This window comes from Bos mutus, chromosome 18 (assembly GCF_027580195.1).
Source record: "Bos mutus isolate GX-2022 chromosome 18, NWIPB_WYAK_1.1, whole genome shotgun sequence".
Classification (NCBI taxonomy): domain Eukaryota; kingdom Metazoa; phylum Chordata; class Mammalia; order Artiodactyla; family Bovidae; genus Bos; species Bos mutus.
In genome coordinates this window covers 62,305,970-62,322,799 of record NC_091634.1, presented here as the reverse complement: position 1 = coordinate 62,322,799, position 16,830 = coordinate 62,305,970, and the positions used below count along the sequence as shown (strand labels likewise).

At 37.1% G+C, this 16,830-nt stretch overlaps 3 pseudogenes; 2 read left to right on the top strand and 1 right to left on the bottom strand.

Moving 5' to 3' along the window:
• Positions 1-3,010: 3,010 nt before the first annotated feature.
• Positions 3,011-4,892, bottom strand: LOC138991697 (olfactory receptor 4P4-like; annotated as a pseudogene).
• On the top strand, positions 4,891-5,945 carry LOC138983915 (olfactory receptor 5D13-like; annotated as a pseudogene).
• Positions 5,946-12,190: 6,245 nt separating this feature from the next.
• On the top strand, positions 12,191-13,120 carry LOC138991664 (olfactory receptor 5D13-like; annotated as a pseudogene).
• Positions 13,121-16,830: the final 3,710 nt, after the last annotated feature.

Here is a 16,830-nt window from a genome sequence, read left to right as displayed (position 1 = left end):
CAGATTATATCAAGCACATAGGATGGCTGCCCACTTTTCAATGTCTGAGATGTATGGATACTCTTCTAGTAAAAATGTTAGTGGCAGGAACACTGCAGAATCTGCATGTTATCTTAGTTGAAGACAATGGGATTGTAAAAACAAAAGTAAATGATAGTACTGAAACTATTCAATCTAGTGTATATTTTTGGTTTTCCATTACCGTTGCATTGCTGTGCCCTCCTCCAGGGGATCTTACCCACCCAGGGATCCAACCCAGGCCTCCTGCATCTCCTATATTGCAGGAACATTCTTTACTAGTGCCATCTGGGAAGCCCAAAACAAAGGGTACACATCTTCAATTTCCATAGAATTTCTATACACTTTGATATCCCTAGATATATATAGAATAAGAAGTATCTCTTAATAACTGAATTGAGTCTTAAATAATTGAATTTTATTTTTAATTCTTTAACAAAATAAGATTCACTTGACATTATGAAAATAACTCGAAGGGGATGAATAATGTATTATATTGCGCATGTATAGGGGCTTCCTAGGTGGAGCTAGTAGTAAAGAATCCACCTGCCAATGCAGGAAAAGGAAGAGATGTGGGCTCAATCCCTGGGTGGGGAATATTTCCTAGAGGAGGGCATGGCATCCCCACTCCAGTATTCCTGCCTGGAGAATCCCGTGGACAGAGGAGCCTGCCAGGCTATGGTTCATAGGGTCGCAAAGAGTCAGACAAGACTGAAGCAACTTAGCAGCAGCAGCAGCACGTGTGAAAGGAAAAAAATTATAGATAGACTGAATATGTAAATGAATCCATATAGGGAAAGACAAAATAATATCATAACACAGTGTATAATGAAAAATTTCAGAGGAGTTCAAATGTGGAAGTAAGGGGAACATTCATATAGAATATGAATTATAATTTTTTTAATTACTAAATACTAAAAATTTTTTGAAAATTGTTATTAGAGCAATTGATAACCTAGCTAATTCTGTGAATTATTATGAAATATACATCATGGTGTATGCTAGTTTGCATTAGTTCATTAAAGGTATCTTGAAGCAATAGAAAATTATAAACAAGTGTTTTAGTTTTTAATAGTTTACCTTAGGTTTAAAGAGTTTGTTTTCCAATAAAATTATTATTATAAAATGTTGAGTTACTCTAAAATTGTACTAATAATAGTTGGCAGTTATGGCAGTAGATGGTAGTTATGGCAGTAGATGGCAGTTACAATTCAAGTGATTTATTAAAATATGAATTTAGTAACAAGTGAACAGGAAGCATGCAGATAAATATCTTACTAAGTGAGGGGCCCTGAAAAGACCTTATTTTTTTTTTCTGTTTGTTTAGAGATATTAGTAACTAGTTCATAAGCTAATTGTGATGCTGAAAGGAAGTGTGTAATATCATTCTTAGAATAGAAACTGCTCAAAATTGTTTTGCTATTGTTCTTATTTCTAATGTTATATTAGAAATGTATACCTTATTTATAATAATACTATTAGAATACAATTCTAATAGTTTTTATAAATTAATTTCTGTGAAATATTTTATTTTTACTCTTTTCATTATATTAGAAACATAAGTAGAAGAAATAGAGGAAAACAACAGAATGGGAAAGACTAGAGATCTCTTCAAGAAAATTAGAGATACCAAGGGAATATTTCATGCAAAGATGGGTTTGATAAAGGAGAGAAATGGTATGGACCTAACAGAAGCAGAAGATATTAAGAAGAGGTGGCAAGAATACACAGAAGAACTGTACAAAAAAGATCTGCATGACCGAGCTAATCACAATGGTGTGATCACTCACCCAGAGCCAGACATCTTGGAATGTGAGGTCAAATGGGCCTTAGGAAGCATGACTATGAACAAAGTTATGGGAGGTGATGGAATTCCAGTTGAGCTACTTCAAATCCTGAAAGATGATGCTGTGAAAGTGCTGCACTCAATATGCCAGCAACTTTGGAAAACTTAGCAGTGGCCATAGGACTGGAAAAGGTCAGTGTTCATTCCAATCCCAAAGAAAGGAAAGGCCAAAGAATGCTCAAACTACCACACAATTGCACTCATCTCACATGCTAGCAAACTAATGTTCAAAATTCTCCAAGCCAGGCTTCAGCAATACTTGAACCATGAATTTCCCCAATACTTACAATGTCACTTCACAAACAGATAACACAGTGACTTGCTTTTCAGACTATAAGACTTGCCATGTAGACTATAAGACTGGACTTTACACTATGTTCTACTTATATCTATATATTCTTTTCACTTAAGTAAAATAATAGCAGTTCACAAATACACACAAAAAATTCTAGGTATTTGACTAAAAGAAATCTAGAGTTGTAGGATACAAGGCTAGGTATATAGTTCTGAAAGGAGTTTGCAGTATGCAATTGTTCCTATTTTCCTATAACTGCCTTTTTGTTTTTGTTTAGTCGCTGAGTCATGTCCAGCTGTTTTGCATCCCCATGGGCTGTAGCCCACCAGATTCCTCTCTCCATGGGGTTTCCCAGGCAAAAACACTGGAGTGGGTAGCCATTTCCTTCTCCAGAGGATTTTCTGGGCCCAAGGATCGAACCTGTGTCTCCTGGATTAGCAGGCAGATTCTTTAACTGTCTTTTACCTTTTAACATATTATTACCTTTTAAAACTTGAGGCCAAGTGCTTTGAGAGCTAGGTCTCCCCCAGGTTTAGCCTTCAATATGGGCAGGATCACTCTCCCTCCAGATTTTTCAGTGTGTTTTTACTCTGTAAAAAGTTTTCTTTTCTTTTCTTTCTTTTTCTTTTTTTTAACAAAGGGGATTATTAGTGAAAAGTGAAATCAAGGAAAATGCATTGAGAGGAAAATAAAGAAGGAACCACTTAAGGCAAGCTGTTGTTGAAGGCTTGTCTTTTACACATTCTGACTGATTTTCCCATTAGCAGGAGAGAATCAGCAACAGAGGGAGTGATGAGAAGACAGTCATTGGCATCAAAGATGAATGACCTTCAAGTCATTAACCTCCCTTCTCAGAACCTTTTATTGCACCAAACTCTTCTTATGGAATTTTTCATCTCCATGTTTCTAAGTGTGTAGATAAGCAGGTTGAGCATGGGGACAATAATTGTGTAGAAGAGTCTAAACACCTTATCTTTTGGTAGTGTTGTGGCAGGTCTACTGTAAACAAAGATGACAGGTGTGACAAAGAGGATCACAACTGTGATGTGGGAACTACAGGTGGAAAGTGCTTTATGGCAACTTTCTGCAGAATATGCATGCATATTATACGAAATCAAAATGTAGGAGGTCATCAAAACCACAAAGATCACCAGTCCCATCAAGCAGAATTGCCAATGACAAAAAAGCCAATTTTGTGTGTATCAGTGCAGGCTAGTTTCAACAAAGGATATACATCACAGAAATAGTGATCTATTTCATTGGGGCCACAGAAAGGTAAAACAATCTCAAGAAGAAAGAGACCAAGAGAATGAGGAAGGATCCCTGCACATGATACTATGAGAATTGAGTGACATCTTTGCCTGTTCATGATGATGGCGTAGTGGAGAGGTTTGCAGATGACCACAAAGTGGTCATAGGCCATCCCTGTGAGGATGAAGACTTCAATACCCCCAAAGAAGTGTGTGGTGAAAAGCTGTATCATGCAGTTTTTATAGGAAATGGCCTTTTTCTCCATCAGTAAGTCAGTCATGAGTTTGGGTGTCACAGTGGAGGTGTAGAAGAGATCTGAGAGTGCAAGGTAGTTAAGGAAGAAGTACATGGGCTGGGTGATTAGCTGACTGCATGTAATAGAGATCACAACAATCAAATTCCACAACCAAATAGCCAGATAATAGAAAAAGAAAAATCCGGACTTTCTTGTCCATAGAAAGTCCCAAGATAATAAATTCAGTAACATTATTTCTATCTTCCAAGATCTGATGTTCAAAAAAGTTATCTGAAATGACAAAAGCAATGAAACTAATCACTGATGAGAAAATGGAAACCTAATATCTACTTAAAATGGCACCAATGCCTTTTAAAGACAAGTTATTTTGAGACCCACTGAAATCATTTTCATTTAATATGACTCTTTTGAATATCTAGTACTAATATTCTTCTAAGAGCTAAGAATACAGTGATAAATTAGACAAAGTTCCAGTTTTTATATAATTTAAATTATTTTGTGAGGAAGCAAGGAATTAAATTTGTCAAGAATTTAAAAAAAGAGAGAGAATCTTATTAGTGTTAAGTAGGGTGACATATAATGTGCAATTTAGGATGTAAAATAGAGGTAACTACAGAATTTGGGATTTCTTTGGAAGGAATGATGCTAAAGCTGAAACTCCAGTACTTTGGCCACCTCATGCGAAGAGTTGACTCATTGGAAAAGACCCTGATGCTGGGAGGGGTTGGGGGCAGGAGGAGAAGGGGACGACAGAGGATGAGACGGCTGGATGGCATCACTGACTCAATGGACATGAGTCTGAGTGAACTCCGGGAGTTGGTGATGGACAGGGAGGCCTGGCGTGCTGCGATTCATGGGGTCGCAAAGAGTCAGACACGACTGAGCCACTGAACTGAACTGAACTGAACTGAATGAGATATATAATTTTTAGAGAATTCTATGTGGAATGAACTTTATACTGTGTGCCATTTCAGGTTTTGGTAAGAATTTAGGAAGTAGCTTTGAAAAGAATGAATTTTAATGTCAGAAAAAGACAGTAGAGGCATTTTGGAGGAAAAGAGGCTAATTAAAAAAATAATAGTAATTCAATGCACTCTTTTTCCCCATAAGTACTCTCATGCTATGCCTAGGTCAGGAAGACCCCCTGGAGGAGGGCACGAGAACCCATCCAGTGTTCTTGCCCAGAGAATCTCATGGACAGAGGAACCTGGCAGGCTACAGTCCATGGAGTTGCAAAAACATCCGACAATACTGAGGGAATAACATTACATTTCATTCAAATTTTGCTTCAGATTTCTCTGAATCAACTTTTATATTTTGTCCACAGGAACCAAGAAAACCAGAGTGCAGAAGTTACTTTCATTCTCTTGGACTTCTCAGAATATCCCAAACTCCAGATACCCCTTGTCCTGTTATTCTTAACCATCTACTCTGTCACTGTGCTGGGGAACCTGGCCCATGATCCTAATTATCAAGATAAATCCCAAACTCCACACCCCTATGTACTACTTCCTCAGATATTTGTCCTTTGTTGATCTCTGTTACTCAACAGTAGTTACACCCAAGCTATTAGAAAACTTGATTGTGGAAGACAGAACCATCTCCTTCATAGGATGCATCATGCAATTCTTTGCCTGCATATTTGTGGTGACAGAGACATTCCTGTTGGCCATGATGGCATATGACCAATTTATGGCCGTTTGCATGCAACCCTCTTCTCTACCCAGTTGTCATGTCCCGGAAGCTTTGTTCCTTATTGGTGGGTGCATCATACTCTTGGGGTACAGTCTGTTCCCTGACTCTTGCCCACTTTTTATCTGAATTGTCCTTTAGAGGAAATAATATCATAAATAACTTTGTCTGTGAGCATGCGACCATTGTTGCTGTTTCCTGCTCTGACCCCTACATTAGCCAGGAGATCATTTTAGTCTCTGCCACATCTAATGAAATGAGCAACCTGATGATTATTCTCACCTCCTATGTTTTCATTTTTATCACTGTCCTGAAGATGCCTTCAACTGGGGGGGGTGTGCCACAAAGCCTTCTCCACCTGTGCCTCCCACTTGACTGCCATTACCATCTTCCAAGGTACCATCCTTTTCCTCTACTGTGTTCCTAACTCCAGAAGTTCATGGCTCATGGTCAAGGTGGCCTCTGTCTTTTACACAGTGGTCATCCCCATGCTGAACCCAGTGATCTACAGCCTCAGGAACAAAGATGTGAAAGAGACTGCTAGGAAGCTGCTGCTGCTGCTGCTAAGTCACTTCAGTCGTGTCTGACTCTGTGCAACCCCATAGACAGCTAGGAGGCTATTCAATACCAAATTATTATGTCAATGAATGTAAAACGGCTTAGGATTGCTTTTTCATTTCCAAGAGCACTGTGGAGAACTGTCCAAGTTTTCTAGAATTTTTAATAGCATTTCAAATTCCAATTTTTAGGAAGGAAAACAGTGCACACATTTAACGTAATTCCCTTGTTGATACATCATTCGACAACTTTAGTAAACTGTAGAGAATTAGCAATAAAATTATAAATAACACCTAATTAAAGCCTAGACTATTTAAGTCTCTAGATAAAGTGTTTGTCATGTAAAGATTTCTGAGTAAAGACACATTACCATTTGGCTGTTTAGGTGAGTCTTCTTTTTTTCTTTTCTTTAAGTCATTATAAGTCATCGAAGAATGGATTTGAGTTGTCATGAAAGTTTATAGTTAACCATGAGAGAGTTACATCAGTTGAATTATAGTAACTAAGAGTTGTTCAACACTAAGACACTAAAGTTAAAAGACATGCCTGTGCTTAGTTGCTCAGTCATGTCTGACTCTTTACAATTCTATGGGCTTTAGTCTGCCAGGCTCCTGTGTCCATGGCAAGAATACTGGAGTGGGTAGTCATTCTCTTCTCCAAGGCATCTGCATGACCAGTAATCAAACCTATGTCTCCTGCATTGCAAGCAGATTCTTTGCCATCTAAGGTACCAGAGAAGCCTAAATTTAAAGGATATATTTATTTAACACCACATAGAAAGAATTGGTACATTGTAAGTGCAAAGAAGTCATGTCTTTGCCCCCACAAAGTCCTGAATATAATTTGGTAAAATTCTACTTAATATAAAATTTATTTGTTCTTGGTACATAAATCATCAAAAATAAAATTAAGAAATCCACACTTCAGAAATAGTTCCAGCTAAATCTAAAATAGTCTTTCATGTCAGTCAAATTACATATAAAATAACTATTGATGTACTATAATAACATAACAGAGAACTTCATTGGTAAGTAACATTAATGGTAGATTGAATTGGGGCCCTGCTAGTATCAATTAAAGCATCTTGGTTAACCTGATTTAATTTTGCCCAACTATCAAAATCATGGACTTCCCTGGTGGTTCAGATGATAAAGAATCCGCTTGCAATGCAGGAGACCTTGGTTCTATCCCTGGGACGGGGGGGGAGGCTTGGGGGGGGAGATCCCCTAGAGAAAGGGAGGGCAACCCACTCCAGTATCCTTGCCTGGAGAATCCCATGACAGAGGAGGCTGGCGGGCTTTAGTCCATGGAGTTACAAAGATTCAAACACAACTAAGCAACTAACACACTTCACAGTAAACTCACATCCAGTCTATAGAGTGAATTCTATTTGACATATGCTGTGGTGCTTCCCATGTGGCACTAGTGGTAAAGAACCTGCCTACCAATGCAGGAGACGTAGGAGACATGGGTCCAGTTGGGAGGATCCTCTGGAGGAGAACATGGCAACCCATTCCAGTATTCTTGCCTGGAGAATTCCATAGGCAGTGAAGTCTGGTGGGCTACAGTCCATAGAGTGGCAAGGAATCAAACACCACTGAAGCGACTTAGCATGCACACACCTTGGTATCAGGTATACCCAGCCCCTCCTCCCTAGACTCCACTATCACATAAGATATATATTATCTGCCAGAAATTGGGGGAAAGCCTAATACCTCTTTGTGAAAGACTATTTTTCACCCTGCTAAGCATTTTGTCTAATAGTAATTCTATGTTCATCCATGTGAGAGGAACCACCAAACTTATTCTACAGTGTCTGTAGTGATTCCCTGGTGGCTCAGATGGTAAAGCTTCTGTCTACAATGTGAGAGACCCAGCTTTGATCCCTGGGTTAGGAAGATCCCCTGGAGAAGAAAATGGCAACCCACTCCAGTACTCTTGCCTAGAAAATTCCATGGATGGAGGAGTCTGGTGGGCTACAGTCCATGGGGTCACAAAGAGCCAGACATGACTGAGGGACTTCACGACTTCAATAATTAAATATGCTGAGAATATTTTCACATGCTTGTTGGACATTTGTAAATTTTGTATCTGATTTGACTTTTTGTCTTTATTCTTTCTTTTCTGTACCTTTTCTTTTCACTTTATTGATAATGTTTTTCATATACAAATATTTTAAATTTTGAGGAAGCTCAATTTAGCAATTTATTTAGTTATTGTCACTTACGTTTTTGTTTCCTTATCTAAAAATCTACTGCCAAATTCAAGGCCATGACATTTAAGGCCTGTATTTTTCTTGTAAGAGTTTCATAGTTTATGCTCTTTCATTCAGGTCCTTGTTCACTTTCTGAGTTAATTGTTGTATATAATATGAGGTAAGTGTCCAATCCCATAATTTTACCTGTGAACACCCAGTTTTCCTGGCATCATTTATTTGAAGAAGAATCTATTCTTTCTCAAACGAATATTAAGAGAATCATAACCTCAGAAGCACCATGATGATGGTGAGGTACATTTGGGAGAAATCAGAGCCCGTATAGGGCACAGCTACCCAGTCAAAATGTATTTTGAATCTTCCACTAGTGAGAAATAAGCTTGTTGTTATTGTTGTTCAGTCACTAAGTCATGTCCAAGTCTTTGCCACCCCATGGACTGCAGCATGCCAGGCTTCCCTGCCCTTCACTGTCTCCTGGAGTTTGCTCAAACTCATGTCCACTGAGTCAGTGATGCCATCCAACCATCTCATCCTCTGCTGCCCTCTTCTCCACTAGCCTTCAAACTTTCCCAGCATCAGGGTCTTTTCCAGTGAGTCAGCTCTTCATCTCAGGTGGCCAGCACTGGAATTTCAGTTTCAGCATCAGTCCTTCCAACGAATATGCAGGGCTGATTTCCTTTAGGATGAACTGTTTTGGTCTTGCTGCCCAAAGAACTTTCAAGTCTTCCCCAGCACCACAATTTGAAAGGACAGTTCTTCAGCACTTTGTCTTCTTTATGGTCCAAGTCTCTCATCCATACCTGGCTACTGGAAAAACCATGGCTTTGACTATATGGGACTTTTGTTGGCAAAGTGATGTCTTTGGTTTTGAATATGCTGCCTAGTTTTGCCATAACTTTCGTCCCATGGACCAAGTGCATTTTAATTTCACGTGTGCAGTCACCATAAAGCAATGATTTTGGAGCCCAAGAAAGTAAAATCTTTCACTGCTTCCACTTCAGCTCCTTCTGCATCAAGTTATTATTTTTAACCTGTGTCCTTAAGGCCAAGATGGGTGGTTACTGAAATTAGTGAAAATATCATCCTTTTCATAAACAGATATTTTTAGAAAACATATCATCCAAAATTTCTTTTTAGATTCAGTAATAAATATAAACATCTGAGAACATTCTATGTTTGAAAAGCCAATGAAAGCTGTTTTCTATCAATAGAATCAATAGTGTAAATATAAAATAAAGTTTATAGTACAAATATTGTAAAGTACAAAATAAACAGTATAATTATAGTTTAGCAGCCATATGTTTAGAAACATAGGACTATATATATATATATATATATACACCATCATAAGAAAATTTTAAAAATTAAATATGGATTAATAAAAGATAAATCTATTGCTGTATAATTTCCTCTTGTGGATTTATGTATTTTATATACACATAAAATTTTTTAAATGGTGTTTTTATTTCTTAAGATTAAATGAGTAAAGTTGATAATACAAATGCCCTAAGTCTTTAGGGAAATAATATACAATCAATATACCACCTGGGACATATTTCAGAGTTAAAATGTAATTAGTTGAATTGCAGTCATCAAGGCAGTACTTTAGTTAGGTTCTCTAGTTTTCAGTCATGATGGCATATATTTTGTGATAAAGTTTGGTGCCAGGATTTACTTTTCAGGCTTAATCTTATCTTTGGTATCTCTGAGTTTTCTTAACAGGTTGGAAAATCATAATATATGAAATAATTAATGAGAAATACTGGGCACTTTTACTATCCTTTTCAGATGTGTTTCTATTAAGTACTAAGCAGCAGCATTGCTGGAGTTCATTAATCTTAGCAAAGAGTTCTTCACTAAATTACTCATTCAAGTTCTTCTGTATTTAGGTGAGTTGACTCATGTCTCTTTCGTTTTGCTTAAAAAAGAAAATACAAAGATCCAGTAATCTTTGTAGGAGACAGACACATGTGTAGAACAAAGTGTCCACAAAGAACCACTTTTGCTGAGAAGGTTTATGGAGTTATATTCCAATTCCTTCTTTCAAATAATTTTTATCCTAGTTTTCTTATTGGTATTCACCATAAAGTTGTAAATGGAGAATTCTCCTTTGGGCAAAAGGGAGAATTATAACAAAATGGGCCTTGTCTTCAAGATTTTCCTGTAATTTTCTAGAAATAAAGTGACAGTAATAACCATATTTATAAATAATAGGAATATAACCTACAGTAATTGTGAGTGATAAATATGAAACTTTGTATACAGAAGGGATGAAACAATGAGTCATGTCTATAAAAGTAGGTGGTAAAATAAAGCAAACATCATAAGAAAGAATAAAATGGGGAAATAAACTATAGAGAAATAGGCATGTACTATACAGCAGAGGTTGATAAATCCACCTTCACTAGAGAAGGATGTATTAAGTGATAATGAGGTTGAATTTATAGATCCAAGCAGTTTTTGGAAAAGTCATACTGAATAATGTTAATGTTATGCATTTGCTATTAACATTTATTTGGAATCTTAAAGTCACTGTTATATTAAACAATCATGGAAAATTATTCTCATAATCTTGCACAGAGCATTTTAAATTGAAGGAATGTGGCTGGAATAATATAGTCATAATCAATCTTTGCAGTGCTGAGACCTTACAAACTATTGTTACAGAGGGTCTGTTGTGGACATGGTCCTTGGAAGGTATCTTTCTTACAAGTTCATCATGTGGGAATCAGAGAACGCTAATAGTGTGGTGGGAAAACCTAGAGGAAAATAAGGAAATATGCATCTTAAACCAAGTGTTCTAATGAAATTCTACAGTGTTTCTATTGTGTGGCTTCCAGAAGAAGGGATTTCTGCATTGTCTTCCCCAATGTGTCCACCAGTTGATAGATGTCCATGCTTGTGCTGGATTTTCACAAACATATCAGATGTTTGAAATCATAACAATTATTCATAATTCTAATATATAAAAAGGTAAATATCTGTTATACCATGTCTTACAGCATTTAAATTCATTATTGAAGTATCTAGTTCCAATCTAGTGATTTAAAATTTATATTACTGTTCTTTATCTTACTATAGAGGAAATGCGTTGTGATCAGTAATAATCAAGAAATATTCTGGTGTCCCATTTGAAATAGGTGTTTTCCAGCCACTTTTCTTTGGAAGAACTAAAAACTTAATTCAAAATGGCAGAGTATATATTTGATCCATTCTGAAGCCTATATGCTTTCTCCAGTACTTTCACAGTTATTTTTGTCACCCAAACTCCAAAATCTGCTACAATGGAAAAAAAAAAGAGTTTTCTGTTCAATATTCTTTCAACTATTATCACAGGAAACATAGCACATATTTTGTTTTGAAACTTCTGATGAATAATACAATTGGGTATGAAGAACACATTTAAATAGTTTCAAAATTAATTCAACATAAGTGAAAAAGTTTAGTATGTCTTGTAGCATAGCTCCAGAATGAGCTGAGAATTTGGAATAACTAGGAATATGAAAGGAATTGAAAGGAGACAGAACCAAGAAAATATTATAACTGTTTTGTAGAAATGTTACCATTATACAAATTAGCATATAAGTTAATTGTCTCATAGCTCAGGAGGTGAGGCAGGTAAGAAACTTGGAACCTAATGATGTTTTTCTCTAATACATGTAATTGGATTGACATATGATGACATATGATATGATGATATCATATCATATGTCATATCATATGTCATATCATGTCATATCATATCTGAGTTTTCACAAAGCTCAGAGTCACGCAAAGACAATGTGTCTTGAAAGCAGCTGATGATAATGAATTTTATTATTTGAAATAAAGCAGGAACTAATCTGTTTCAGTTCTTTGTTTCTGAAGATCATACACAATGAAAATTATTATTGGCTGTATAATTGACATACAAGTGAACATTAGCATTTGAAATAAAGCAGAAGTATAGCATTTACAGAAACACTGTAAACAGAGACCCAGTGAGCTTCTCAACACATTTTTCTATTCTCTTGCCTATTTCAAAGTTTAGTTTTTACTCTTCTGGATCAACACTGATATTTTGTCCACAGGAGCCAAGCAAACCAGAGTGCTGAGGTCACTTTCATTGTCTTGGGCTTCTCAGAATATCCTCAGCTCCAGCTGCCTCTGTTTCTGGTCTTCCTGACCATCTACACGGTCACTGTGCTAGGGAACCTGGGCATGATCCTGATCATGAAGTCCAGTTCCAGGCTCCACATGCCCAGGTACTTCTTTCTCAGCCACTTTTCCTTCGTTGATTTCTGTTACTCAACATTAGTTACACCCAAGCTACTAGAAAACTTGGTTGTGGAAGACAGAACCATCTCCTTCACAGGATGCCTCATACAATTCTTCTTTGTCTGCATATTTGTGGTGACAGAGACATTCCTGTTGGCAGTGATGACATATGACCAATTTATGGCCGTTTGTAACCCTCTTCTCTACACCAGTTGTGATGTCCCAGAAGCTTTGTTCCTTTTTGGTGTCTGCATTATACTCTTGGGTATAGCATGTTCCCTAATATACACACTTTTTATCAACATTGTCCTTTTGTGGGACTAAGTTCATAAATAACTTTGTCTGTGAGCAAGCGACCATTGTTGCTATTTCCTGCTCTGACCCTTACATTAATCAGGAGATCATTTTAGTCTCTGCCACATTCAATGAAATAAGCAGCCTGATGATTATTTTCACCTCCTATGTTTTCATTTTTATCGCTGTCTTAAGGATGCCTTCGACTGGGGGCACCACAAAGTCTTTTGTGTTCCACCTGTGCCTCCCACCTGACCACCATTACCATCTTCCAAAGATGGGACCATCCTTTTCCTCTACTGTGTTCCTAACTCCAGAAGTTCATGGCTCATGGTCAAGGTGGCCTCTGTCTTTTACACAGTGGTCATCCCCATGCTGAACCCAGTGATCTACAGCCTCAGGAACAAAGATGTGAAAGAGGAAATAACTGCTAATTAAAGCTGACTATTTAAAGTCTCTAGATAAAGTGTTTGTCATGTAAAGATTTCTGAGTAAAGACACTATTCAATACCAAATTATTATGTCAATAATGTGAAACGTTAGGATTCTTTTTTTTCTTTCCAAGTCATTATAAGTCATCGAAATGGATTTGAGTTGTCATGATTTCAAGTTTATAGTTAACCATGAGACATTTACATCAGTTGAATTATAGTAAACTGTAAGAGTTGTTCAACACTAAGACACTAAAGTTAAAAGACATGCCTGTGCTTAGTTGCTCAGTCATGTCTGACTCTTTAAGTCACAATTCTATGGGCTTTAGTCTGCCAGGCTCCTGTGTCCATGGCAAGAATACTGGAGTGGGTAGTCATTCTCTTCTCCAAGGGCATCTGCATGACCAGTAATCAAACCTATGTCTCCTGCATTGCAATGCAGATTCTTTTATGCCATCTAAAGCAGATTCTACCTAGAGAAGCCTAAATTTAAAGGATATATTTATTTAACACCACATAGAAAGAATTGGTACATTGTGTGCAAAGAAGTCATGTCTTTGCCCCACAAAGTCCTGAATATAATTTGGTAAAATTCTACTTAATATAAAATTTATTTGTTCTTGGTACATAAATCATCAAAAATAAAATTAAGAAATCCACACTTCAGAAATAGTTCCAGCTAAATCTAAAATAGTCTTTCATGTCAGTCAAATTACATATAAAATAGCTATTGATGTACTATAATAACATAACAGAGAACTTCATTGGTAAGTAACATTAATGGTAGATTGAATTGGGGCCCTACTAGTATCAATTAAAGCATCTTGGTTAACCTGATTTAATTTTGCCCAACTATCAAAATCATGGACTTCCCTGGTGGTTCAGATGATAAAGAATCCGCTTGCAATGCAGGAGACCTTGGTTCTATCCCTGGGACGGGGAGGCTTGGGGATCCCTAGAAAAGGGAGGCAACCCACTCCAGTATCCTTGCCTGGAGAATCCCATGACAGAGGAGGCTGGCGGGCTTTAGTCCATGGAGTTACAAAGATTCAAACACAACTAAGCAACTAACACACTTCACAGTAAACTCACATCCAGTCTATAGAGTGAATTCTATTTGACATATGCTGTGGTGCTTCCCATGTGGCACTAGTGGTAAAGAACCTGCCTACCAATGCAGGAGACGTAGGAGACATGGGTTCAGTTGGGAGGATCCTCTGGAGGAGAACATGGCAACCCATTCCAGTATTCTTGCCTGGAGAATTCCATAGGCAGTGAAGTCTGGTGGGCTACAGTCCATAGAGTGGCAAGGAATCAAACACCACTGAAGCGACTTAGCATGCACACACCTTGGTATCAGGTATACCCAGCCCCTCCTCCCTAGACTCCACTATCACATAAGATATATATTATCTGCCAGAAATTGGGGGGAAAGCCTAATACCTCTTTGTGAAAGACTATTTTTCACCCTGCTAAGCATTTTGTCTAATAGTAATTCTATGTTCATCCATGTGAGAGGAACCACCAAACTTATTCTACAGTGTCTGTAGTGATTCCTAGTGGCTCAGATGGTAAAGCTTCTGTCTACAATGTGAGAGACCCAGCTTTGATCCTGGGTTAGGAAGATCCCTGAGAAGAAAATGGCAACCCACTCCAGTACTCTTGCCTAGAAAATTCCATGGATGGAGGAGTCTGGTGGGCTACAGTCCATGGGGTCACAAAGAGCCAGACATGACTGAGGGACTTCACGACTTCAATAATTAAATATGCTGAGAATATTTTCACATGCTTGTTGGACATTTGTAAATTTTGTATCTGATTTGACTTTTTGTCTTTATTCTTTCTTTTCTGTACCTTTTCTTTTCACTTTATTGATAATGTTTTTCATATACAAATATTTTAAATTTTGAGGAAGCTCAATTTAGCAATTTATTTAGTTATTGTCACTTACGTTTTGTTTCCTTATCTAAAATCTACTGCCAAATTCAAGGCCATGACATTTAAGGCCTGTATTTTTCTTGTAAGAGTTTCATAGTTTATGCTCTTTCATTCAGGTCCTTGTTCACTTTCTGAGTTAATTGTTGTATATAATATGAGGTAAGTGTCCAATCCCATAATTTTACCTGTGAACACCCAGTTTTCCTGGCATCATTTATTTGAAGAAGAATCTATTCTTTCTCAAACGAATATTAAGAGAATCATAACCTCAGAAGCACCATGATGATGGTGAGGTACATTTGGGAGAAATCAGAGCCCGTATAGGGCACAGCTACCCAGTCAAAATGTATTTTGAATCTTCCACTAGTGAGAAATAAGCTTGTTGTTATTGTTGTTCAGTCACTAAGTCATGTCCAAGTCTTTGCCACCCCATGGACTGCAGCATGCCAGGCTTCCCTGCCCTTCACTGTCTCCTGGAGTTTGCTCAAACTCATGTCCACTGAGTCAGTGATGCCATCCAACCATCTCATCTTCTGCTGCCCTCTTCTCCACTAGCCTTCAAACTTTCCCAGCATCAGGGTCTTTTCCAGTGAGTCAGCTCTTCATCTCAGGTGGCCAGCACTGGAGTTTCAGTTTCAGCATCAGTCCTTCCAACGAATATGCAGGGCTGATTTCCTTTAGGATGAACTGTTTTGGTCTTGCTGCCCAAAGAACTTTCAAGTCTTCCCCAGCACCACAATTTGAAAGGACAGTTCTTCAGCACTTTGTCTTCTTTATGGTCCAAGTCTCTCATCCATACCTGGCTACTGGAAAAACCATGGCTTTGACTATATGGGACTTTTGTTGGCAAAGTGATGTCTTTGGTTTTGAATATGCTGCCTAGTTTTGCCATAACTTTCGTCCCATGGACCAAGTGCATTTAATTTCACGTGTGCAGTCACCATAAAGCAATGATTTTGGAGCCCAAGAAAGTAAAATCTTTCACTGCTTCCACTTCAGCTCCTTCTGCATCAAGTTATTATTTTTAACCTGTGTCCTTAAGGCCAAGATGGGTGGTTACTGAAATTAGTGAAAATATCATCCTTTTCATAAACAGATATTTTTAGAAAACATATCATCCAAAATTTCTTTTAGATTCAGTAATAAATATAAACATCTGAGAACATTCTATATTTGAAAATCCAGTGGAAGCTGTTTTCTATCAATAGAATCAATAGTGTAAATATAAAATAAAGTTTATAGTACAAATATTGTAAAGTACAAAATAAACCGTATAATTATAGTTTAGCAGCCATATGTTTAGAAACATAGGACTATATATATATATATATATATATACACCATCATAAGAAAATTTTAAAAATTAAATATGGATTAATAAAAGATAAATCTATTGCTGTATAATTTCCTCTTGTGGATTTATGTATTTTATATACACATAAAATTTTTTTAAATGGTGTTTTTATTTCTTAAGATTAAATGAGTAAAGTTGATAATACAAATGCCCTAAGTCTTTAGGGAAATAATATACAATCAATATACCACCTGGGACATATTTCAGAGTTAAAATGTAATTAGTTGAATTGCAGTCATCAAGGCAGTACTTTAGTTAGGTTCTCTAGTTTTCAGTCATGATGGCATATATTTGTGATAAAGTTTGGTGCCAGGATTTACTTTTCAGGCTTAATCTTATCTTTGGTATCTCTGAGTTTTCTTAACAGGTTGGAAAATCATAATATATGAAATAATTAATGAGAAATACTGGGCACTTTTACTATC